Raw genomic sequence first — 26,027 nt, forward strand, 5'->3', positions numbered from 1 at the left:
TGTGTCTTTCTGTGTGTTCAAGTATGTGTCCATGTGTGTCTGGGTACATGTGTTTAAGTGTGTGTGTAACATAAAATTAGCAGAACTGTCTAAGAAGTGATGCTTCAATGGGATCCCTTGAATCTTCAACCTTTCCCATGAGGCCGTCCTTCCTGGCACGGTGCCTTAGTTCCTTAGCTTGTAACTGGGATAAAAATCACCTGACACAGCAGCTTAAGGGAGAAGGGTTTTGTCTGGCTCATGATTTCAGATTACACTGAATGACTATGGGGAAATCAAGGTGCAAGGGACCCGAAGCAGCTGGTCCCAGGACATCCACTGTCACCTCGTATCTAGTGTCATGCATAGCCACAGTGTCATGTCACACCCACAGGGTCACACTCTATCCCCTGTCAGGAGCAGAGCAAAATGAAAAAATACACAGGCTTTCTCCCCTCTTATGGTTTAGCATTCCCTGCCTGGAGATTTTTGACACCCGCACGGATGGGTCGTCTCACCTAAGTGTCATCAAGTGTCATTCACCGACTCATGTGAGTCTGGTTCACGTGATCTGGACAACCCCTTAAAGAGATTCTGTAATGTAGAAGTTGACAGTTAATACTAACATACACGGAGAGGTCCAAATCTTTCCATCAGCCCCAGTGCCCAGAGAGTTCAGAGAATAAACAAAACCTAGGTCCAGATGTTATGGCTTGATGAGGCTTCATCTCTATATAGGTAGAAATTTGCACACCTGTCTTCCATGCACTTGGAGGACACAAGGTCATCACTAACTTGAAGATGAGACTTTTGTATTAACAGCATCCTGCAATTACTAACAGGAGTTCAGCATCCGCCATTTGGTCAGGAAGCAGAGAAGTTGTTGAACAAACTGAAATAGCAGAGGCCTCAAGGACCACTGCAACCTTGTTAGAGTGCTGTCCTGCTGACCACTGTGTATTGGTTTATTTATTTTAGCTTCTGTCTTCAGTCTCTGACCACAAAGCCCAGACCACAGGAAGACAGAAAAGGACAATAAATAGGCTTTCTCTACCCACCCCTCTCAATCACCCGACTGTCTATGGGGTCATGTGAAAGGAACCACCCTGTCCAATGCCATCTCTGGCAGAGGACCTGTTCGTCCTCTGTATTGTGAAAGCAGGAGCACACCTGTGATTCCCAGACGCTAGACACCAGCAGCTGCTCCCACTGGAAGGTAGCCACCACACACGGGTGTATCAGGAAATGGTAGCTTATGCTAGTTCTGGATTTTACTGCATGGAAAGATGCTCGCCCTGGGTTATCCTTCCTGATGCTGTAGCATCTTCCTGCAGTGTGTGTCGAAGGTATCCATGGAGGTGGTGGAAGGCCTTCAGAAGCAGTAGGAAGAAAACAGCTCCTTAAGACAAAAGGAGAGAGTTCAGCATTCTCTGAGGAGCAAATTTACAAATGGAACATCAGCAAGGAACAAGACCCAGGCAGTGGCAAAGTTTTGGGATCGAGGCTCCTCCAAAGAGTTCTGTGTATCAGACTGGTCATAAAGAAACAAGGCTAACACACCTGAAAGAATGTCAGGGGATGAAATGATTGCCCACCTGTGCCAAGAGGTATGAGAACTGACCTCTGTGCACTGTTGCTATAGAGAACCACAGGACTTCAGCAGTCAAGGAGGGGCACCCCAAGAGGAGGACGCACTGTCTCCCATGATCCTGCTAGTATTGCGCATTGGACTCAGTTACAGTTGATTTAATAACAATAAGATGATGTGTATGTGTGTGTGTGTGTGTGTGTGTGTGTGTGTGTGTGTTCTTAACAGCATGTCAAGCGTGAGAAGGGCAGCGTAAGTCCATGTAGAGCAGGGCCTTCTGTTTGTGCCAAGACTGCACAGGGACATCATGAGGAATGTCACAAGTGGCCTCGGAGTTCAGTCTAAGCCACAGGTCCTAAAATGGCAAATCTCTGAAAAGTCTTAGGTATGGATGCTGGTTTCCTTGGCTCAGTTCCTGACAACCTCAATTTCACTAGTGTCATCCCTGAAACATAAATGTGGGTAGTGACCTCCAATCCCCGGGATGGTCTGTGACAGCAGCAAAAGGGGCCCTGGCGTATGTGAGGCTTATTCTCAGTCTACTTCATCCTCGAGGTTGGCTTCTTGTGGTACAAAGCCAGCCTGGCTTCTTCTGAATCTGAAATGGACATCTACGGTAGTTTTGAGCACCATCTCCAAACTGTGGCATTTCACACTACTTGGTGATCACCAGGTGCACAATGACTTTAGACTACTGAAGAAAGGCAAAGCCCAGTGAAGGCATCTTTCAGCATTTATTTAAAAATCATTAATGTCATTTTCCACAGGTTAAGCTAAAAATGGTATTGCAATTCTTAATTGACTAATAGCCTAAAACAATGTGGGATTTCACAGGAGGACTTTGTCTAAACATTTAGAACTTCCAGGACGCCCTGTAAATATGCTAATTAACAGACTATTTGAAGTCAGGTTAGTGTTTTAAGATTTTGAAAGCATCCTCAGGATGTCCTGTTTTTCTAAGTGGCACAGCAGGGAGACCTAAAGTGTTATAAAAAATGTCAGAATCTGGTTTTTAAAGAAAAAGTCCTGCATAATTCAGTATCCTAAGCCTACGTTTTCTTACCCACATTTTCAAGTGATTAAATGTCTCTTTTGATGTTTAGCTTCTCTGTGGTCTGTTTCCGGGGCGATGAATCTACCCTGCCTCCTCTCCCACATCATATAAATCCAAGTCCACATTATTTTTACCAACCAGCCATTAAATATTAATCAGTGTTTCTTGGTTTTGAGCCCGTAGGTCTTACTTACAAGACGTTACGGAGAATGGCTAGAAAGCCTGCCAGTTTGAACCCCTTGGCTTGGCATAATTTGGCCATAAGTACCAACTCCAGGAACTCTCTGCTTGGCTTGCGTCTCTCTTAAGTGGGGACCTGAAGGAGCCTGAGAAAGTTTACTCGCTCTGCTGCCGCATTGACCCAATCAATAGCAGACATGGACACTGAATGCATTTTGAGTCCCCAATCTGAGGGCACAGCCCTCGCAAGCTGCTGTGAGCGGCTCCGAGTTCCGGAAACCCTTCATGCTCACGAGATGATGGCCACTCTGTGATCTGGGTTTCCCTTCATCTGCGCTAATGCACTATATTTCAGATAAGGGAGGTACATCCTGTCCAGACAGGGTGTAATGGAAGAGATGCTAAAATGTCTGCCCGCCCCACTGTGCGTGCCTTCTTCCGAGACCCAGCTGAGGGTCAGGAACTTCTCATGTTCTCTGGGCTCTGTCAGACATCTCTGTTCCCAGAATGGATGGCTGCCATGGCAACAGAAGAGCAGTGGTCCTTTCTGCTCTCCCCTGCGTCCCTTGGTCCCCTGAGTTCAAGGAGCCCCGGCAATTCATTTATGTCAATGGGAAAAAAAATGTGCAGCCCACTCCACCTGTAGCTCATGTCAGGGAGGGTCCAGAGCCAGTTTATAAACTCTCATTTGTATCCTTGCCTCTCTACAGCCTGGGAATGTATGCCAGCTGGAATAAGGTGATCTACCTAGATTTAGGATGAAAAAGCCAGTCTCCTATCTTAGGACCTTATAAATATCTCCACACACTGAATTTTATAGGGGTTGCATACTGGTTGCTTAGGGTGACAACAACAAGAAGAAATAATTTCCTCGACAGACTAGGTAATGGCTCCGAGATGCAAAGGGCTCACAGAAGAAAGGCTCTCTCCTGACCGTTGCTCATCTAAGAGGTGAAACACATTTCCAGAGCCTGTGAGCCCAGAGCCGGTGAGCCCAGAGCGTGTGTCTGGTGATAGGATTTACACCCAGAGATGATAACAGGGATTTCTAGCAGTAAAACTAGCCAGCTCCCTCCCCACCCCCCAGAGGAGAGACATCCCCACAGTCTGTGGTTGGAGACAGTGCTATGATTTCAGGCACCCTGGGGTGGGCACACTGTCTTCACCTTCAACAACACTCTGCAGCCCCATGGAGAAAACCATGGCTACATGCTCAGGGACATAAATGACCACAGAATGTCCTTGTACCCCTCTGTTTCAATGTGCACAAGAGCAGATTCTTGACTGTAATAATTTCTCCTTAGAACTCTTCCCCTCTTTCTCCTCCTGGACCTTAGAGTCCCTGCCTTCAGTTTCAAGCAAATGAGCGTTCTGGTGATGTCTCACCATTAGTGACCTGTTAAGAGATCAATGATACCAATTCCTAAGCTCACTCCAAGCACAGATTCCAGGCATACTTGTCAACGTTCGCACTGGTACACCTGACTTCCCAAGTTCCCTTTCTCTAGGTCTTTAGCACTTTTCATGTCCATTCTCAGTTCTCCCACCCTTGTCCCAAGTGTGGAGTTAAGCCAGTTTGTCTCAAGGCCATTGGCATCCACTTTACCCCTACTGTCTCAGTGCTGCCTTTCTGGCATGTGGCTTTCACTGTACCAACAAACAAGCAAGCCCACAAAGGATGTCCGGTCCCAGCTTCTGTGTGATCATCAGAAGTACCATAATGCTCTTATAGTGAGTGCATCAGCACATGAAGCAAGGTGTGTGTGTGTGTGTGTGTGTGTGTGTGTGAGAGAGAGAGAGAGAGAGAGAGAGAGAGAGAGAGAGAGAGAGAGAGAAATGGGGTGGGGGAAATGGAGACAGAGACAGACACAGAGAGGGGAAGGGAGATGAAGACAGGGATAGACACGGGGGAGGAGCACTTTATTGGTTAGGAGAGGCTCCTGATATTAAGTCAAGCCCTTGCTGCTCCATTTCTGTAAAGGTAGAAATACCTCAAAGTAGTTGCTCCTCTAACTCGGTGGAGAGAGCACAGAGACTCAGCACCCAACTCTCCATCTGCTCTTCCTTTCCTTCCCCCTCAATTGTTGGGCACTTGTGTGGGTCCCACACAAGCACACCATTAGGTGAGGGGCAAGAAGGTCACTGTAGCTTCTGACATGATAGCATCTCCCATTGGAGGAATAGCAGATGACTGTGCCATCCCTACACCAGAATTGTTGTCTGCCTGTCTTTGCTCATGCCTGGAACGTAACTACAGTCCCTAACATAGAGCTTGGGCTCAAAAGCCCTGCATCTATGGCCTGGAGGCTATCACAGAAGTGGATGCTAAGAACTCCAAGTTGGCCCTTATCAACACTGCTTCACTTTGCCAAACATAGGGCAATTGGGGGAGGCCATTTGCTCCTCTGCACCTTGGATCTGTTAATTGCTCTCAGAAATACCTATCTATTCTCCTGCATAATGTCAAAGTTGATCACAGCAAGATCCCTATTTCTCTCAATAGCCAAACTTAGCAGACAGCAAGTAGCCTTTCTCGGGAATCACTGACAGCCCCGTGTCTCTTGGCGTGACAAACACATATCTTCCTGTGGCTAGACCCCAGACAGAATCAGGGACCACTTGGGAAGAAAGCCCTGCCTTAGCATACCAGCCCATGGCGAGATGCCTCCCCCCCACAAACAAATGCAAGTTAAAGCACTTGGGGACCCTTGGTATCAGGCTGTCTTCCTACAAGCAGATGTGATCAGCTCTCTATTGTGCAGAGCCACCCTGAAGGAAGGAGATGACCAGACCACTCAGGAAACCCCCAGTCTGCCCCGGGAGGTAGTTACCTCTTGGATCAGAGGCTGAGCCTGCTTAGGGCAGCTGCACTGCCTGTGGTCCCCAGAGGCTCACTGTCCTGTTCAGCTATTGGCTGTTTATGCTCACCGCGAACTCTGGTTGTTAGTAGGCAGCCTTAAAAGCCAGGGAGTGTCCCTGCTGAGAAAGCCTTGGGCATCTCTGCTTGCACACTATCGTGGTGGCAGCTGCAGGGGCGTGCCTCACCTGGGATCAACTGGCAAGGATGAACACTTCCAAACTGTCCCGGGTGAACAAGATAAAGCAATTTTGGAGGGTGAGTAGAAGGACAGGAATCAGTTTATTGGAAAGGAATATTTAATTCTGAAGGCTGGAGTGGGGGCTAGGGGTGGGAAGCTAAATAACAGGTTGAGACTTGCAGAGTGAGAGTCCCCTATCTTACAAGGCTCCCACTCAAAGTTTAGTTGGCTGTGTTTGATGTTTTGACAAAGGTTTGGGATTTAATTTTAACTAATCTGCAGCAGATGCAATCAGCAGCCAGCTCAGCGTTGATATTTGCTCAGAGCAAAAGTTTTCTGGAAAAGGCAGGTTAGCCTTTAGCCGCAGTGTTACCTGGTCCCTGGGTAGCAGACAGCACATTCTGATCGTAATCTCAGGAGCAGACCTCGGTGTTGTGGGTGGGTGAGGGCTGAGAGAGGGTCGTGAAAATGACGTGCACAGGTGTGTTTCCTTCTGGCATTCTGTTTCTTTGGAAGCCCTGACTAACCAGAAGGAAGGAAACTAAGAAAGTCAGTAGCTTTGTGTAGCCCTCACACGGCTAAGGGAAGCAGGAAGGTGACTGCCATCCAGTGAGGGATGCCCTCACATGGAAGACAAGGACCTTGATCCTGTGCCATTGACACCAAGCAGGTCATCACAGGCAGCTTCTGGAATCTGTTGGCTCTCCCCACAGGAGGGTAGAGCCCTGTACAAATTGTTTCTTAATCTCAGATGCAACAAGGAAAGGATTCTTTCCGGAGAAAGACTTGGGCAGTGGGTCGTGTCTGTATTTGATCCTCTTTAAGGATCTGGGAGTCACGGAGTGACTCGGCCCATCCTATAGGAAGGTTTCGGACTCGCTGTAATGTTGTGTGAGTTTGTGGTCTTTTGCAGCCAGAACTGGCACCTTGCTTACAGACATGCCTTTAACCGATGAATAAATGACAGGCAGTTCGACTCTTAACCCCTTTCTTACAGCGCAGAAACTGACTTCTTCTCTCTGACTGACACTCCAAGGAGCTTAGGAAAAATCTGCCTATACAGACGGGTTTTGTCAGTTGTATACTGAGTCACAATAACCACTTATTTCGAATAGCAATGAACATAAGGTGAGTTTGCCAGGAATTCAAGGTCAAGGGGCCTATGGTCTGCTTGACACAACCAAACCAGTTTCTTCCCAAACTAAAAGCATATATAAAGTACATAAATATATGCATTTTTTTTCTGAGCAAGGAGAAGGATATTAGCAATGGTTAAATGATGACCTCTTCAGGTATACTATAGGCAGCCTACACAGCTCTGGGCTGTGGAGACCCAGGTTTTGGGTCAGCCTCCCGATCTTGGTCAATTGCTTCATGCTCTTGTCCCATGTATAAAGTTGGTGGTCCCACTCAGCTCTGACAGCTATTGAACAGCATGAACGAATGATTTCTCTCTCTCTCCCCACCAAACATCTGTCTGGCAGTGATTGGAGAAGTTTGATTAACTTTCTTACGCTGGGCTCTCTAGCTCGTAGAGAACTTTCTCGGTGTCCTAGACCTGGCTCCAGACTCTTCAGATTCTTCCTCAAGATAATGGGTGTGGTGTATCACGTGCCTGATGAACCACAGGCTAGCTCAGTTCTGAGTTTCTTCTTCCACAGACTAAATTTCATTTTAGCCGCGGGCGTCTGTATGCTCAGAAAACCCCTTGCACACAGCACGCCAGAGCTTCAGACATTACATTGTACTTGAGAAGGGGGCTCCAGGATGCAGAAGTGATCTTTCTTTTAGCCCTGGCCCATGACAGTTCAAGAGGACTCCCTCAGGTGGCTCTAAAACAATGCCCAGGATTTCACCAGCCAACAACAGGTCTAGATAATGCAGAGAATCCTGCAGGATCTGAGGAATTCCTTAATTATTTAGGAAATGGAAATGGGTGATATAATTACTCTTGTTGTCTGGTCTCTGAATTATTTATTCTCTTTTCAGTAGTAGGTTTACGATAATTGCTCTAGGCTGCTATTAAGGACTTCTTTTAAAACTCAGAAATAGATTAGAAAACAAAGCCAAAGAAAGGATTTAAAAGCGTCTTAATGGCACGGCAAGGTGGCTTCCCACTCACCTCATCCTCTTTGCCTCATCCTGAGAGGGTCTCCACTCACAGGGAGTCTGGGCTATATAGTACTCCCCAGCACTCTGACCTGCCTAGTGTGAACCATCTGTAGGATAAAGGTCAATTTGAAAGAAGCACAGCTGTGTGTGGGGGGGACTTTAAGATGGCAAGGACAGTGTTTTAACATTTGGGTTGGGACACTGGCATAAAATAAAACTATGATATCATTAATAACAATAATACAAGAACCTTAAGAACAGTGCTATTTCTCTTATGATTTTGATTTTTTTGGGCAGGGGGATGTTGCTGTCTTGAGACAGGATCTTACTATGTAGTTCCCACTGGCTTGGACTTCATTGTGCAGCTCAGGCTAGCTTTAAGCTCACCATCTTTCTGTCTCAGCCTCCTGAGTATAGGACTATAGGTATGTGTCATGCCTGACCCCAACATGGTTTCACTGGTAGTGAAGAATTAATGAGAAGGTTATTTAGGTGAACCCAGGATTGTACCTGCCTGCAGCAATAGAAAGAGTTTGGAATCTCTGTCGCAGAGGTTTTACTATTTAGACTGCACATAGAATAGCCAGACAGTGAAGACTTGATTTTACCAGAAAAACCCTTCAAATGTGGTTATCAAGTATGTCCTAAGACTATTTGACTCAAAATATATTTGATGATAGATATCTATGTATTAGTTAAAACAACCCAACTCTTTACAAGAAGAAAAATTGTAGACTCTTTTTTTCTGTTACTATTTATGATGTGAAATTACTGAAATTGAGACATTTCACACGTCACAACCATGAAAGGTGGAGTGCTGGGGCAGGGAAGCTCATAGGATAGGGCTGGTATGATGGAGCAGGGCAGTCTCAGGTGAAGGTGGGACGATGGAGAAAGGCCGTTCACAGTGTTCAAGACATTCGGTTCAGTCCTGTCTTCCTGTGTTTTTGTCCAAGACAGTCAGTGTATTTCTCCATCCCTTACTTTTATGAGTTGTAATTCTTGGAGAAGAGGGAGGAGTGTAGATCAAATCAGCAGGCTTCTCTGTGTGATAGGGTAGTATCATCGGCAAGGACTCATTTCCCCTAATTTTTGATACTCAGACCCTTGCCCCCCATATTTAAGTCAGAGTCCCATGCCATGGGCGAGAACCACGGCTGTATCTATAGACTGAGGTTCACTAATCTGCTCTAATGGACAGTGGGGTCACAGCAGTCATTCATCTGAGGGGCTCTGCTGGCTCTCCTCATCTTCTGCTAAGGCTCTAATGGCCATTTCCCAAGAATCGAGTTCTGTGCAGAACAGGCTGTGGTTGCAGTGGTTCCTCTCTCCTCTGGTAGGACTTTAATCACCCCACCCCATCCTTAGCAAGGCTTTGGCTGTCTGTAGACTAAGTACTCATTAGTCACCTACATTTTTAATTCCCTAATGGAGCACTTTTCTCCTTGAAAGCTATGAACTCCAGGTTCTAGGGGTAGAGCTCAGGAAAACAATTCCTTCCTCCTGTGCATGTCCTACACAGACAGAGGTCTTCTCAGACATGAAACATGCAGGGATCATCAGCTGAGTCCTTTTTGCTAGCAAACTTATAATATTGTAAAGGTGTGAGGATCAGGAGTCATGAGAAGGTGTCTGGGAATATCTCAATCTGGTGTTTGTCTGCCGTAACTCTTTCTGGTCTCAAGAAGTTGGCTCACAACTTCCAAGGTGTGAGTAAGAGGATGCTTTACATCCTCTGTGCATGTATGGAACTATCTGCTCAGGACATACAGGCCACACCTGTCCCTCTAGATGCCCGAAGACTGTAAAGTGCTGATTTCAGTATTCAGTCAGCATTCGTGCTTTTAAATATCTTGACATGTTTCTTAAAAGAACAACTGCAGTAATAAGAAGGCACACATTCTTTTGTAACACTTGCCAAGCTGGAATTTTGGCTCTGGATAGTTAAAAACATCTCCTGTACCAAAATGGTAAGTCTCCCTGCTCAAGTTTGTCTTGTATGTAACAACCTTAATCAGGACTTCCGCAGGGAGGAGAGACATCTTAGTCTTTACGTGTGGCTTTCAGTTGTGTCTTCGTGTCTCTACAGTTGGACGAAAGAATTTGAGTCGCTTCCTCTGAGAACTTGGTCCCTTACCCATGATGTGACTAGTGTTAATGCAAAAGTTCTTGTCTTAAATTAAATAAGCTGGAGCCAAATATGAGTGGCTGTGAGCAGGGGAAGGCAGTTGTAGGTCATCCTTAATATCAAATTCTAACATGGTCAGTTTCATGAAATTTTTATAGTAATTGAACAAAGAAAGCCATACATAAACCAAGGCACTTGTAAAATGCATTGGTGGGAACATCGGGTGGGCAGTTGCAGCACACGGGGATGAGGGATCCACTATAGTACTCCAATGCCATCTGATGACGTTCTTGGCCTTCGATTTGGTGGGAGGTAAGAAGAGTCTGTCGGTATGTTCCAAAAAGATTTTGCCTAGCAACATCAAAAAAAAATGGATGTTAAGTCAAATACAGAGGTGGGCAATGGATAGTTATTAAGAGAGCTGATACGGCCCAAGATAAATTATCTCCAGACTTGTAACATTCCAACTCTCAGCAGCCATGGACTTCCCAACCAGGCAGTCAAGCCTTTTAGCATCTTTAACACAGGCATGGCTTTGCTTTCTTTGAACTTCAATTTACACTTGTCTAGACTGACTTTCTCTGAGTCTCTCCTCACATGTCCTGGCATTTTCTTCATGGAGTTAGAAAGTGCAGGGGATAAAGAAGAATATTTTAAATCTGTTCTTACACAGAGGGATTAAGGTATTGAGTATGCATCCTCTCCAATCCGCTAATAAAGAATCGATAGACAAATTGGAATTGGATTCTTAAGCATGTTTTTTATCTGTCTGAACTCTCATTTCCTCCTCTAGAGGTGAAGCTGGTAAGAGTATATCTTTGAGAGGTAGATGTAGTGACGTTGGTAGTGTTTACACACTCAGTAGAAACTACACTGGTGATATCCTGATTGGCAACTCATAGAGGAGGCAGGCTGAGTGTGCGCTCAGAGCCCCATTGGTCCTCTGGCTCACTCAGGTTTCCACCAATGTCTTTGTCTGATGTGGTGCACAGAGTGGTGATGGTTAGGGCCAGCGGTGATGCCTGCTGAAGAAGGGAAGCATTGCTACCTTCTGAGCCTGTCAAGATAGTACAATAAATAGCAACACGCTCCAGGAGGGACCTTCTTCCCTTTCTCCTGGAGCTCTCTGGGGGGTGGGGATCAATAGTCTTTGCATTTGAACCTTTTCTTGAGTTTTAGCTTTCATTTTAGTGTATATTTTTCCATGTTTGCCAGATCAAACTTCTTTCAATTCTGGAAAGAAGAGAAAGAGTCAATAGATTTCTTTCTCTAGAGCTCTATGATCTAGTTCACGAGTTCCAGTCACCATGACAACAGCCATTTTGATGTCTGATAAGCTCTTTATCCCATCGGATAAGTCCTTAGATTCTTTTTAACCAACTCCCAAACATTCTTAATTTGCATCTTTCATCAGCATTAAAAGCTGAAGCTTAGTAAGTATCTGAGGACATTAGAGCTCCAAAGGCTGTCTGGTAGATAGGAAAGACAAAGCACCAAGGCCCAGGACGAGTTCTCTTCTTTCCAGAATTGAAAAAAAAACAATCTGTGTAAAATGGGTTTCTACCAACCTACAAAGGATGTAGCTAATTTGGACAGGCAAGACTGGCCAGCAAGGAAGTCCCCTGCTCCATGAATCCACTAGGAGAGCCAGAGCACCACGGTCTTCCTACTCTTAGAGACAGGTGTGGCTGGATTTATGTGGGACTGAGTTTACAGTACACCCAGGCTTTGCTGGACAGCAAAGAAGTGCACAGTGGCTTTTGAGCGTGTTTCAGAATGCTACACCAGCAAGTCTCTCTGCCAGTTAGATTATGTTATTCGCTTCTTCCTCACACCATGTTTTTTTTCTCCCCCCTGCAACTGCGTTCGGGAACTCAACAGTCTTGTGGTTTGCCTTAAAGAGATTTTGGGTCCCTGATATGGACCAGACAGATTCTTAGGGGTTACTATTTGATTGCACAGATTAATGTTCTCTCTAACGGGCTGGAAGAAGGAATCAGGGAAAGGAAAGTCAACTTTTTTCTCCAGAATTCTAAGAAGCCACAGAAATCTACCCTGTTCTCGGGTCACGGTGATTACTTCTTAAAGAAAAGAACCCTGGTGGTTTTCTCAGGGGGCAGTCCATGGATGAGCTAGCCCTGAGGAGCAAATTCCTCAACACTTAGATTTGTAGCTTGCTTTAACTGAAAGCCCAGAAAAAACATAGAAGAAAGCATGGTAAATATCTCATAAAGGGGAAATTAACACATGAAATGTACACTCTCTGATGAATTTCTAGCAACCAAAGACCGAGCCCCTGACGCAAAGCTGACAGACAGACATGTGAACTGGAAAGAAGTGGGTGGTAGCAGAGGCAGGAGCTGGCTGCCAAGTTCAGAGTTCAGACTTTCCCTCTGCCCTCTCATCTTCTAAAAAGTGAGCCACAGCGGGGATCATTAGAACGGCGGACACAGAATGAGCATTCTTACACGACTTTCAGACTAGTGTGATTGAAACTTGGTTCCTAAAATCTTAATAAAGAACACTGATTCTTGTTATCCTTGATGTGAGTTTGTGGAGACCACTTCTCAAGGCAGGGAGACTTACTAAGATGCCTTGAGCCACTAAGTACTCTCGTATGTTCAATCTATACACACTGACGATTGCTTGTCCTGTGAGCTTTGCTGAGGGATAAATGGCATCAACATACAAAGTACAAGTCTAGAGCCTCTTTCTCCTCCACAAATATTACTGCCTCCTCACTCCCACTACGGTTTCAGGCCACATTCTGTCCTCAGCCCATGCATATCCATCGAATGGAGAAATGGATGGATGAGCACAAGGATGAATAAGCCAGCCGAAGTTCTGTATGAAGGTTTACGACTGATTCTTGAATCATTCAGCAGGAGGTAAAGACTAGTTTTAACCATTTTTCTCCACTGATGAAATTAACATTATTTAACCATCTGAACACAGCATAAGCAGTGGAGCAGAGACCATCACCCCCATTTCTGTTTACCTGACTCTCCATGGGAAACATATTAACCATGGGAAGTCCAGGCTACCAACCATTGTGTATAGACATTTTGTGTGCTTTCTTTGCTACCCACCCAAGGCTTAAAGAAGGTTCCTTGACTTAGGAAGTATGGTAGACTGGTTCTACTCTACCATGTATCAATTAGGAAAAGAAAGCCCTGAAAAGATAGATGTTTGACCCCAGGTTTTCAGGGCTGTTGGTTGGTTTGGTGGGTTTGTGTCTATCAGCACTTGAGCGCCTTCTCCTGTGTTCACCTCCAGGAATGCAGAATGGGGCAGGACAAGCAAAAGGACTGGTAGTTCAGGGTGCCTTGTTTTAACACAGATTGTAATGATGAATCAAAGTTTGCACCAAACATTGATCAGTGAACCTCATTTGTAAGTGAATTGTCTTTTCAATTATGAATATGTTGATAATATCATTAATTTCCCATCAAAATACTCCATGAGGAAATTTATCATCTCCAGATAATAAATATGTCCTTCCATAAAATCTCCCCAATTTGTTTCCTCAAAAATTAACTGTTGCCTAATTCATCTAAAAGACATTTAATGTCCTTACCTTTAGGTACCAAGTTTGAATATGCTTGAAGGGAAAACATGAATAGAAACATAATAGATGGGTAAATGATAACTAGATAAGTAGATATAGATAAATAGATAGAGATAGATAGATGATAGATAGATAGATAGATAGATAATAGAGAGATAATTACTTACTGTTATTTTTTCCAACAAAATATTAACATTTTCCTGGCAGAAGGCAACTGAAGGAAGGAAAGGTAAATGTTGGCTTACAGTTCTAAGGGACACACTCCATCATAGCAGGGACGTCATTGGAACAAGAACACCAGGCAGTTGTCATATTTCATCCAGTGAGGAAGCAGAGAGAGATGAATGCTGCTTCTGGGCTCATTTTCTCCTGTGGGATGATGTGGTCCACGCTTGGAGACTCTGCTTAGTTAAACCGCCCTAGAAATGACCTCACAGACATGCCTAGGACTGTGTTTCCTAGGCTATTCTAAATCTAGTCATGTAGACAGTGAAGATTAGCCATCATTTATAGACAGACAGACAGACAGACAGACAGACAGATAAATGATAGATAGATGGTGGATCCTCCTGGTAGTTGCAGGCAGCATAGAAACCCAGCATAAAACACTAGTTAGAAGCTGAGAAATAGCAAGAGGAAATCGGGCTGGTACTCCTCATCTACTTGAACAGAGAAGGTTTTCTCAGAAGACAGAGAACTTAGCACCACAATAAGAAGATATGAGATGCTCGAATAAGGAGTTCAACAATCTTCACATTGACTAAACAAGCACTAAGAGGAGCTGTGTGACCCATGGAACGGAGATACGGAATAGCATAAAATCTCATGCAAACAACAAATAGGCCCCTTCATCTGGGGAAGGAGGTAGCTTGAAGTGGGAACTGGGAGGCTGGGACAGGAGATGACCTAAGGCCAGGTGGGGAGAGAGCCAAGCTGAAGGAGGCCTCTGGTGACCTGGGCACAGGAACATTTCAAGTAGCTATAGATACCGTTGCCTCTGCTGTGCATGGTATTCAGCAACTAATGTGCAAGAATGGATGGATATTTCTGTGCACAGGTACTTTATCCCAGTAAACTCTGGGATTCTCGGGTGTTCTTGGTATTCTAAGCTGTGGAAGAGTCAGTGTGTAGATAACACAACGCCACAACGCCGCCCCCTTTCTTCCTGTAGTCCTTGTTCATGATTATTCACAGGCAAATTACAACCCCAGGTTAAAATCACTGCAATGACTGCTGTAAATACTTCATGATCACCCTCAGGATATGTTGGTGATAAGAAGTATATTATACTCTATGATCGCCCTTAGGAGATGTTGGTGAGAGCTACATGTGGTACAGATAGATGTATGTGAGAAATCTCAGAGGTGGCAGAAGAAACAGGAGAGAGCCACACTTGTGTGCACAGCAGAGGGGTTTTGTTTTCCGCGCTATTACTCATCTATTTGCCCTTTGAAATGCTTTTCCTGTTTGTGGAGGAGGAAGAGTTGGGTATTTGTTCAAAGTGCTATCGAGGTATACTTTAAATACAGGAGGAATGAGCTGTGGCTGAAGTCTTGGCCAATGGATATGGTTTAAGGAAACAGGAGTTTAGCTGCTGGGATGAGGAGCCCTGGGAGACTCACTACATCTCAGAGCATCCAGGCTCCTGCACAGCCCGTGCCCACTAAGAATGGCAAACCATTGGTAATGGTAAACGGTGAAATGGTAAAACACTAAAAATAGAAGGTCAAGCTGAGGCCCCAACACATTCTTCCCGTATGTCTCTCACATGTGGCATCTTCCATATTTGGAAGCCCTGGTGGCAGGTGTATGTAGGTTCTGAGAAGAGAAAGGAAAGAGATGTGTTACTATGGCAACATACTTACCTCCATGCAGCAATATGAAAAGAAGAGGGAATCAGAGTTAATTCTTTATCCCTGTTAAGTGGGTGTTGAAGAATTCCAACACCTTAAATACTCCTGTGCAGAATCCACTACTGGGGTGTAGCCTGGCTCAGGGTAAGCTTTCTGACTTCTGAAGAACTGTGGCCATACATGCAAAGTAGCAACTTTTTCTTTTACCAAAAGAAGCCATTGTGCCCAAAGTGAATTAGCTTCTAGGAAGTCTAGAGAAAAGATTATTCATAAGAAGCTGTTAAACCTCAGAGAAAATAGTCCTTGGTCCAAGTCTCTCTGCAGGCCCATCCTTCTTAACTCCTGCTGTCTCCCAAGTTAGAAACACCCCCTCTTCAGGTGCTGTCTCTGTCAGTGTTCTTAGAAGCATCATGGGCAACATACAGATGTCTAAAGGCATCAGGAAGAGCCAAAAAAGTTTAGATATCAGGAAATATGAGAAGAGGATGAAATCAAGGGGAATCACCATAAGATCCAGGACTGTGGTGTAGATTATATGGCTCTAATTCACTTTATCTTTTTGGAACAGCTATAACAAGAGATTAATGTAACACAATGAGCTACTCCTATGTTACTGTGTACCAATGGGCAAGCCATAGCATAAATATGTACAAGAGCCAAGGCACAGGAAAGGCATGCAACATGCATGCAAAACCCTCAGAGGTCAGAAAAGAGGGTCAGATCCCCTGGAATTGGTACTACAGACACAACTGTGAATCCCTATTTGGGGGCTAAGAATCAAATATGGGTCCTCTGGACAAGAAGTCAGTGTTCCTAATCATTGAGCCATCTTTCCAGCCTCTGGAAAGTGTCATTTGACAGATAAAAGGTGTTCTTTGATGGTGTCTAACCCACTATTAGTTCTTGTACATACCCTGCCATGGTTATGATATAGTTAAGACATCCTAGCTGGGCACATGTCTTTAATCCCACCACTCGGGAGGCAGAGGCAGGATCTCTGTGAGTTCAAGGCCAGCCTGGTTTACAAGAGCTAGTTCCAGGACAGGCTCCAAAGCTACAGAGAAACCCTGTCTAGATAAACAAACAAACAAAAAAAGACATGCTAACCTTGCATAAGATCCCAGGGTTTACTCCTTCCTTCCAGGCCATCAAGCAATGGATCAAAATTTTGCATTGGAGTCTATAGTTCACTTCATATTTATTTATATGACAGAAAGCTCATTATTTTGCATATAGATGTCTGATTGTTGCAAAACCTTATCTTGAGATGTGGCAGCAGTGCATGCTACCCAAGCTATTCCATAGTTCACACCACCAGTCGAGTGTCAGGACAGCCAATGACAAGTGGAAAGGAATTCTCTGAGCCAGACTGGAAATGTGGACAGCTGCAGTCAGCCAACAGACTGTGGAGTAAACAGTGTTGACTCCACACAGGGACCCCCTCCTGCACAGTGGCCAAGTTGTCCTCATGTTTAGGACACAATATCCATGCTGCAAAGTCTGTTGAAAAGCTACCAAAGAGAGGCTGGGAGATGACTCAGTCTGTAAACCGCCTGCCTGACAAGCAGGAGGATGGTGATCTGATCCCTAGAATCCATGTCAAAATCACAGGTTTGAAACACGCGTGTAATCCTAGACTGAGGAGGTAGAAAAGGTAGATCTCTGGGGTTCACTGGTCAGTCCACCTCACCTAGGTGGTGAGAACTACAGCAAGAGAGACTTTGTCTCCAGAAGAGCACAGCAGATGATGTCCTGAAGAACTCTGAGGCTGTACTCTGGCTTCTATGCAAATATCCTTGTAAACATGCAGCACACATGCAGCTATGTATGCACATGCAATTCATACACACATATACAGAATGTGAAGGGCAGTTAACACTGAATGCCAGAGAAGTTGCCATAGGGTATTCATGTGGACAGGAGATAATTACAATGGAAACATCTGCCCAGTTCTCATCTGCACAATTCTTAGCCCATGCAGTTGCTAGGTGATAGTCCTACAGGTGACTTTTATGACATCACTTCTCTTTTCTTTATTTTACGATTTTCAAGACTGTATCCTCTCTCCTTTCCCTTCACCCCCTCCAAACCCTCCCACACATTCCCAATGTTGCTCTTTTATTTATTAGAAGCCTCCAGCAGGCCTGCAGTCCAGCCCTAGTAGATGGCAGCCATGTCTGAACTTTCCACCACTCCCGGAAGATGGCAGGACCTCTATGTCTCATCTCTTTCTGTTCCTAGCTGTGGTCCTCCTGGCAGCCTCCTGTCTCTTTGATTGTCAAACACCTGTTCACTGTTGCCATGGGAACATTTCCTTTGTGGCTCTTGAGAGTTCCTGCCACCGAGCACATGTTTGACAGTGAGTAGGGTCAGTGGGACCTCCCTCCAGGCTTGGCTTCCAGGCCCAGCACTGGCGGAAGCCTGCTTCGGCCTGGAGCTACTGTAGCGGTCGAACATCTGCCTGAGTAAAGAGCCCTTGAGAGCTGGGTAATGAGTGTGTACACTGGGAGCGAATGTGTGTTTACTCCCACTCACCTGAATTTCATGGAGTGGCTTTAATTCCACACTGAATGTTGCCTTTATGAAGATGATTGCCTTTCAGCTGTGGGAAGTGCCGCCCTGCCTCCTTCCCAGAGCACCTGGCTCCCTCTGCTTTCACGACATCTCTAATTTGCTGGGGAGCAGCCGAATGCCTGCACCCTCAAGGATCAGCGCTTGCTTTAAAAAGCCTCCATCAGAGGGTTATCCTGTTTATTTCCATCTCCTAGGCTTTCCCCATGAAGCAGCCTTCTAATTAAACGTCAGCTCTGTCCCGAGATAATCCTGGCTTCTCACATTCCTGACCCAGTGTCTGGAGATTCTATCAGAAAAGTAGGATGCCCTGTGTCTCCTCTTTTAATCCCAGGTTTCTCTGTTTGGGCCTCTGCTATGGCTTGGCTAGGGTTTGTCCCGACTTGAAGTCACATTGAGGTTTAATTCCTCACTGTGGCAGTGTGGAGTAGTGGGATCTCATGGGAAAGACTTGGGTCATGGGAACAGAGGCCTCCCTTCTACACAGACCAATGTGTCCAGTGGCCTGGAGCGAGTCCCCCTCCTCAGAGGGCTCGGAAAATCCCCAGACCCAGGTTTGCAAAGCATTCTTTGACATTCCTTTCTTTTTCAAGGCTGTGACGAATGACTTAACAGAAACATCTTGAAGAAGGAGGGTTATTTTGGTTCACAGTTACAGGGCCCTCAGTCCCTGGTCTTCTGGCCCTGCACATGTGGGCTGAACACCATGATGGTGAGGGCATGTGGTAGAGGCAATTCTCCACCTTCTGCTCAACAGGAAGCAGAAAAATCCTAGGGAAAGCTGGTTCTCCAGGCTGTTTCCTCCTGCCTTCTTTAATTGTAGTGCCCACAGCCTGTTGGGAGGTGCTGCCTGGATTTGTGAATCTTCCTCCCTGTTCTTCCTCTCTGCAAGCACTGCCTCATTTATGACTCTCTGTGACTTACAATCCCCTATGTCACCCTAACTCAGACACGCTCACTGCAGCTGGCCTTCAAGGTCTGCCTCTCATTACACTTCCTTCTGCTTCCCGCCATGATGCCTTCACCATAAGTCAAGCAAACACCAGCACCAGGAGCTCCTGAACCATGAGTCTCTTGCTGTTATACCACCAGTGTCCTGTTTTCTGTTACAGCCACAGAAGATGGACTGAGGTCCCCCTCCGTGCTGCCTTCCTTTCTTAGCTCCGGCTTCATCACAGATGTGACCTGTAACCAGACCTTCTTTGTTTTTGAACTTGGTGTATAGTTAGGTTACCTACATTTCTGTAACTAGGACAGGGCCCAGTACATTGCAGTGTCTGTAACACGAAGAGGGCTCTGGAAACACTGAAGAGCTGCATCTGCCTTTCTGTCTGAGCCCGGGAGTGTCCTCTTCCCAGAATATCTGCTCGGCAGAGACATTCCTGATGCATGCTTATGCAAGCAATGAGGTTTCCCGGAATGGGTAAGATAAAGTTTCCCCCCAAATCCATCCACGCTCTACTTTTGACTCTTAGAGATCATGGGAAAGGAGAGTTGTGGGTGGCATCCATGACCCAGTTCAGTCAACTTCATCTATCTGCAATGAGGTACCGTAATGAAGCTTTTTGACCTACTGATATCCTCATGCCAAGACGCCCATTTGTTCTGAATAAGAATCAATATTGTTCAATTAATATAGATTATGTCGCCACATAGTTAATTTAGGATGTCATTGCTTTGCAGTTCATATCCTGACCTGGTTGATCCTAATGATATTCACCTAGAGGACTCATCATCAGGACAGAACAGGGCAAGCACCAGAATTGCCCACTTCCTGGGGGGGCCTGGGATTTCATTCCACCAATACAGTAGGCCTTGCAATGGCTCCCCAGGATTCACACCCACTGATGACATTACTGGCACCCTGGGTAGAGAGTAAATGCATGTTGAGTGTTGCCTGGAATTGGTTCTACACTGCGGGTTGAATGAGTCAGACACTGTAGCTGCTTAGGCACATAAACTGGCATACAAACCCCACTGCAAAGGTGGCTTTTATGTGTGTATTACACTGCCTCCCTTGTGACTCTATCTTCTCCTGGCACACAGGCAGGGTTGATTTGCTGTCCTGGTCACACTAGCACACTCTGTTCTCCTCTCTCTCTCCCCCACCACACACACACACACACACACACACACACACACAAAATAACAGAGAAAAGACAAATGGGTCCTCTGTGTCATTTTCACTTCCAGTATTTTTAAAGACATATTTTGTTATTATTTATGTGTGTGTGTGCATGTGTGTGTGTGTGTGTGTGTGTGTCTGTATGTGCATGTGTGTACAGGTTTCCACTGCAGCCCGAAGAGGGCATCAGAACCCCTGGAGCTGAAGTTCTAGGCAGTTGTGAGCTGAGCTGCCTAATATGAGTAGTGGGAACTGAACTCCTGTCCTCTGACAGAGCAGCAAGTGGGACTAGAGAGGTGGCTTCCTGTGATGAGTGCAAATTGCTCTTGCCGAGGAGCCCGCATGATGGCATGCGGCATCAGAGGGTACCCATGTTCTCCTCTGATTGACGCACTTAGACTTTCAGTCTCCGGCTCGGAGAGAGAGCAGACGTGGATAAGGGCCTCAAGGGTTGGGCAACTGACCTGGCCATTTATTTTAAGTTTCTGTCTTTTAGAATCCTAAGCCCCTTTCCTTGGTGTCTTCTGGTATGTCAGAGCTTGAAGCAAGTCTCAGTTCCCAGGGGCCATCAGTGGGGTCCTCACAAATCCTCTAGCATGTATCTCTCACCTGAGCCATCAGTGTGCCAGGAAATGTCTCCATTCTGAGTTTGCTTTAGTACCTGGAAAATGGTAAAGTTGCCAAATGTTTACCGCTTTTGGCAGGTAGCTATGTGAACAGGACAGTGTTGTGGAGAGAGGGAGATACAAGGGCTAAGGGCCCTGGCTATGCAATAGAACAGGTTTCCATTGTAACAGTAGCCTTTGACTTTCCCTACCCCTAATGACGTCATTTCCAGACTAACAAGGAAAGCCTGGTTTTTAGCCCAGCTTCTCTGGAAGATTTCCAACAGGCTTCTTACTAGTAGTAAAAAGATAAATGGGAATTATGGTTTAGGGTGGTGGGGATATTTGCTTTCTAAAGTGAAGTTTTCCAGACAGAGTGAATGTTAGGCCAGTTCTTTGTCTCTTTGCTATGACAGGAAGCTTGGTATGGCAGTTCAAGGAGACTCTGCTGGCTCCCAGTTTGAGGGTGCAGTCCATCATGGTGGAGGAGGCATGCCAGCATGAGGTGACCCGTTACATTACATCCACCATCAGAAAACTGGTACTCACCTTACTTGTGCCTATTCATTTAGTCCAGGTGCCTCGCTCATGAAATGGTGCCACCCATTAAAGTGGGTCTTTCTATTTCAGTCTCCCTCACAGACATGCTCACCTAGAGAATCCCTTACAGGTTTGTAGAGTCTCATCTAAGATCCCTGCTAGCCTCATCTAGATGGGGTCAATTCTGTGCCCTTGGTTGATGCTTCCTTGGTTCCATGGGCCTTTCATCTTTTTTATTGATTTTTATTGAGCTCTACATTTTTCTCTGCTCTCCTCCCTGCCTCTCCCTTCCCCTTCAACTCTTTCCCAAGGTTTCAATGCTCCAAATTTACTCAGAAGATCTTGTCTTTTTCTACTTCCCATGTAGATTAGACCTATGTAAGTCTCTCTTAGGACCCTCATTGTTGTCTAGGTTCTCTAGGATTATGATTTGTGGACTGGTTTTCTTTGCATTATGTATAAAAACCACTTATGAGTGAGTAGATGTGATAATTGTCTTTCTGGGTCTGGGTTACCTCACTTAAAATGATGTTTTCTAGATCCATCCATTTGCCTGCAAAATTCAAGATGTTGTTATTTTTTCTGCTGTGTAGTACTCCATTGTGTAAATATACCACATTTTCCTTATCCATTCTTTGATCAAGGGGCATTTAGGTTGTTTCCAAGTTCTGGCTATGACAAACAATGCTGCTATGAACATAGTTGAGCACATATCCTTGTGGCATAATTGAGCACCTTTTGGTACCATCCAAAAGTGGTATTATTGGATCTTGAGGAAGGTTGTTTCCTAATATTCTGAGAAATCACCACATTGATATCCAAAGGGGCTGTACCAGCTTGTACTCTCACCAGCAATGCAGGAGCATTCCCTTTACCCCACATCCTCTCCAGCATAAGTTGTCATCAGTGATTTTTGTCATAGCCATTCTTACAGGTGTAAGACCTCTGTCTGATGTGGGGTTAGTTAGCGGGGAAGATCTTTTCCCGTTCTGTAGGCTGTTGTTTTGTCTTGGTGACTGTGTCCTTTGCTTTACAGAAGCTTTTCAGTTTCTGGAGGTCTTGTTTATTAATTGTTTCTCTCAGGATCTGTGCTACTGGGGTTATATTTAAAAAGTAATCTCCCGTGCCAATGCATTCAAGTGTACTTCCCACTTTCTCTGCTATGAGGTTCAGTGTGGCTGGCTTTATGTTGAGGTCTTTGATCCATTTGTTTTTTTTTCAGGTTATTATTATTATTATTATTATTAAAATTTTTTACCTCCGCCCCTCCTCTCATTTCCCTCCCCATCCCTCCACTCCCCCTTCCTCTCAAGTCCAGAGAGCAGTCAGGGTTCCCTACCCTGTGGGAAGTCCAAGGTCCCCCCCCCACTTATCCAGTTCTAGGAAGGTGAACATCCAAACAGACTAGGTTCCCACAAAGCCAGTACAAGCAGTAGAATCAAAACCCAGTGCCATTGTCCTTGACTTCTCAGTCAGCCCTCCTCATCAGCCATGTTCAGAGAGACCGGTTTGATCACATGCTCCATCAGTCCCAGTCCAGCTGGCCTTGGTGAGTTCCCATTAAATCAGCCCCACCATCACAGTGGGTGGACGCACCCCTCGCGGTCCTGACTTCCTTGCTCATGTTCTTTGATCCATTTGAACTTGAGGTTTGTGCGTGGTGATAGATATGGATCTATTTATTTCTTCCACATGTTGATATCCAGTTATACAAGGTTTTTCTTCTACATTCATGCCATTCTTGCTAGAAAGCATGTCAAACCTTTTTTAAAGCTTTATTTTATTTTTGTTTGTATGTATGATGAGTATATAGACATGTATTTGATTATGTGTATGTTTGCATGTGTGTTTCTGTGAGTGTGGACACAGAGTGCAGCACTCATGAGGCTAGAACAAGGCATCATATCCCCTCAAACTGGAGTTATAAGAGGTCGAGGGTCACCCACTTCGGTGCAAAAATCAAACTCAGGTCTTCTGCAAGAGAAGTGTGTGTCCTTAGGAGCTGAGCCATCCCCCCAGTCCCTGGGATATAGTTTTCAGTATATGTCCCCCGTTGTCCTTCCAGGTGCTGAGCTTCTTTAGAGCAGCCAACAGGGCTAATTTTCTTTTTCTGTTTTCACCTTTATATGGAACTGTACTATCAGGGCTCTCATTTCTTCCCAAATATCAGCTAGCAGCTTATGTGCAGGAGCAGGTGTCAGCGCAGTGTATATACACACAGGCACACCAGTACCTTGCTTCCTCCTGGTGTGAACATAGACCAGGGCTGGACTTCACAGTGGATGGTAATAACTGTCCATGGGAATGTCAGAGAGACTAGAAACTGGCTTCAGTCTTGTAGCAATTCTCCTGCCTCAGATTCCTAATGGTTACAATTACAAGTGTAAATCAAACCAGGCAACCAGGGGTTTCTAATGTCAGGAGTGACGTATCGTCTTTAACTGACCCTCCGTACATCAGCAAATGGGAAACCCCAAGGAGGCTCCTTGGAAGATTGCACATGGGCATTCCAGCACAGCTCTCCAGGAGCAGGTGAAATTCCCATGGGGCAAGTACTGGGGGGATGGATGACCAGCTGGCTTCTTTTGTTCTGTCATTTACTCTGCAGGGAAGGATGTGCTTTGGCTTGAACAGCAGGCAGTCCAGGTGGCCGGCCTCCTCTAGCCGTCTTCGAGGTGTGTTTGGACCATGTATACACAGAACAGCACACACCTTCATCCTCTGATCTAGCCACACACATCAAGAGCCACTGTTTCAGCCGCACTGAGAACACAGCATCATGCCCTGCGCCACTCTACTCTGTGTGACACCTCATTTGATAATGGCTTTGCTGGGCGCTCACTTCAGTCTCCACAGGTTTATCGGCACCTTTACTCAAGGCCACAGTCATGCAACCCCGGACCCTTCATTAACCATTAAATGCTCTTCTTCATTCTCCAGGCAGACTCCACGTACAGGAGCTCAAACAGCTGGTTTCTCTGACCCTGACCCTCTTCCAGAAGCACATCAGTACCCACAAACCCTCTTCTGTCTTCATCCTCCAAGTTCTATCATGCCCGTTCTTACATAAACAGCCACCTTCCTTGGTCTCTCAGCTCTTACTTCTCCTTGTTTTGAAAATAAAGTGGCCCAGGGTGTTGTGTGTCAGAGAAGGCAAGAACAGGAAGAGGGTGACACCCTTAAAAGAATATACATTGTTTGTCCTGATGAATGCAGACCCATGTGTCTGAGTTCATGGATTCTCTAGAGATTCCTGTCTCTGACCTCACCTGCTGCCCCATGGTCTCACCTGTCTAGCCAAGCAATATGGCATGCAGAACGGCTAACCATTTTCACTCTGACCTCTTTTCATCAGCATTACAGGAATTTGTTAAAATACCCTAGGGAAACAATGTCTGGGACTAGAGGGGTGGAAACATTCCGGGAGGAGGCAGAAGATGTGGGTTCCTCCCAAGGCAAATAAATGGACCAAATGAAACTAAAGTGCTCACTTTAACGTAGATACTGTGATGCTATCTGAGTTACACATCAATAATTGTGCATGTATGTGTGTGTATGTGTGTGACAGTGTGTGTGGACATGTATTTACAGGTGTGTGTACATGTGCATGTAGAGGCCAGAGACAGATAGGAAGTGTCTTTGTCTATCACTTTCTATCTTCTTTTTTGACACAAGATCTCTCACTGGACCTGAATCTTAATAATTCATTGAGACTGACTGTCCAGAGAACAACAGGGGTTCTCCTGTCTCTGCTCCACCCCCAGCACTGAGATTACAAGTGCATACTGCCACACCATATCTGTTTCTAATGTGGGTGCTTAGAATCTGAACTCAGATCCTCATGCTTGTGTGGCAAGCATGTGACAAAAATATCCTTTACAACCCCCACCCACTTGATAGTAGTGCTATCAAGTCACTACTTGATAGAACTTCAAATATACAGTGCCCAAACTCCTCTCAGATAACTCCCGGCTGTTACCACCAAAGCCTAGACAAACCATGAAGTAGAAACCAAGTGCACAGAATTGTTCTTGTCCCTGGGACCAGCTCCTGGATGCAAAGTAGGAAGCCCACAGCAGACACTGGGTGCACAGATTTTGAAAATCTGCAAGAGAAACACCAAGACAGATGTGGAGCATGTCATTGGCAAAGCCCAGGGTACATCCACGGAACACATGCATAAACTTTCAACAGACAGTCTGGCTAGTTAAACCCAGCTCTCAGAACTGGCGAGTCAACTAGGAAGACCACAAGGATGCAGCCACATGCATTTTCTGGCCTTCTGGATTCACAGATGCTGTGTCCCTTAGTTTCTGGGAGGAAAGACTGAGATAGTTGGAATCCCTACATGTTAGTCTGGGATTTCATTGAGTGCCCTTGTCACCTTACATGATATAGGAAAAACAAAACAAAACACTGAATATCCAGCCTTCAAGCGTCTTGGTGAGTGCCACCTGCTAAACTCCTCATAGCCTTGCCCAGATACAGCTCTCGGGTGACTACGCAGGAGAGCAGGACTCTGACTTTTTAAGGTTGTATTGTTGCTTTTATTTTCCAAAGAGTAGACCACCCCAAATCATTTGCAGTAAAGCAGTTACAACCAGAGAGCTGTCATTCAAGTTGGAACACTGATTTTTTATTATTTTTTTAGGTTTACATTTATTTGTGTGTGTGTGTGTGTGTGTG

At 45.4% G+C, this 26,027-nt stretch overlaps 1 protein-coding gene across 3 annotated transcripts in view; it reads left to right on the forward strand.

Moving 5' to 3' along the window:
• The window catches only part of Dpp6 (dipeptidyl peptidase like 6), an 868,555-nt gene that overhangs the window by 334,526 nt on the left and 508,002 nt on the right, over positions 1-26,027 (forward strand). The window lies entirely within an intron of this gene.

Source organism: Myodes glareolus, chromosome 6, assembly GCF_982192425.1.
Source record: "Myodes glareolus chromosome 6, mMyoGla1.1, whole genome shotgun sequence".
In the NCBI taxonomy this organism is placed as follows: Eukaryota; Metazoa; Chordata; class Mammalia; order Rodentia; family Cricetidae; genus Myodes; species Myodes glareolus.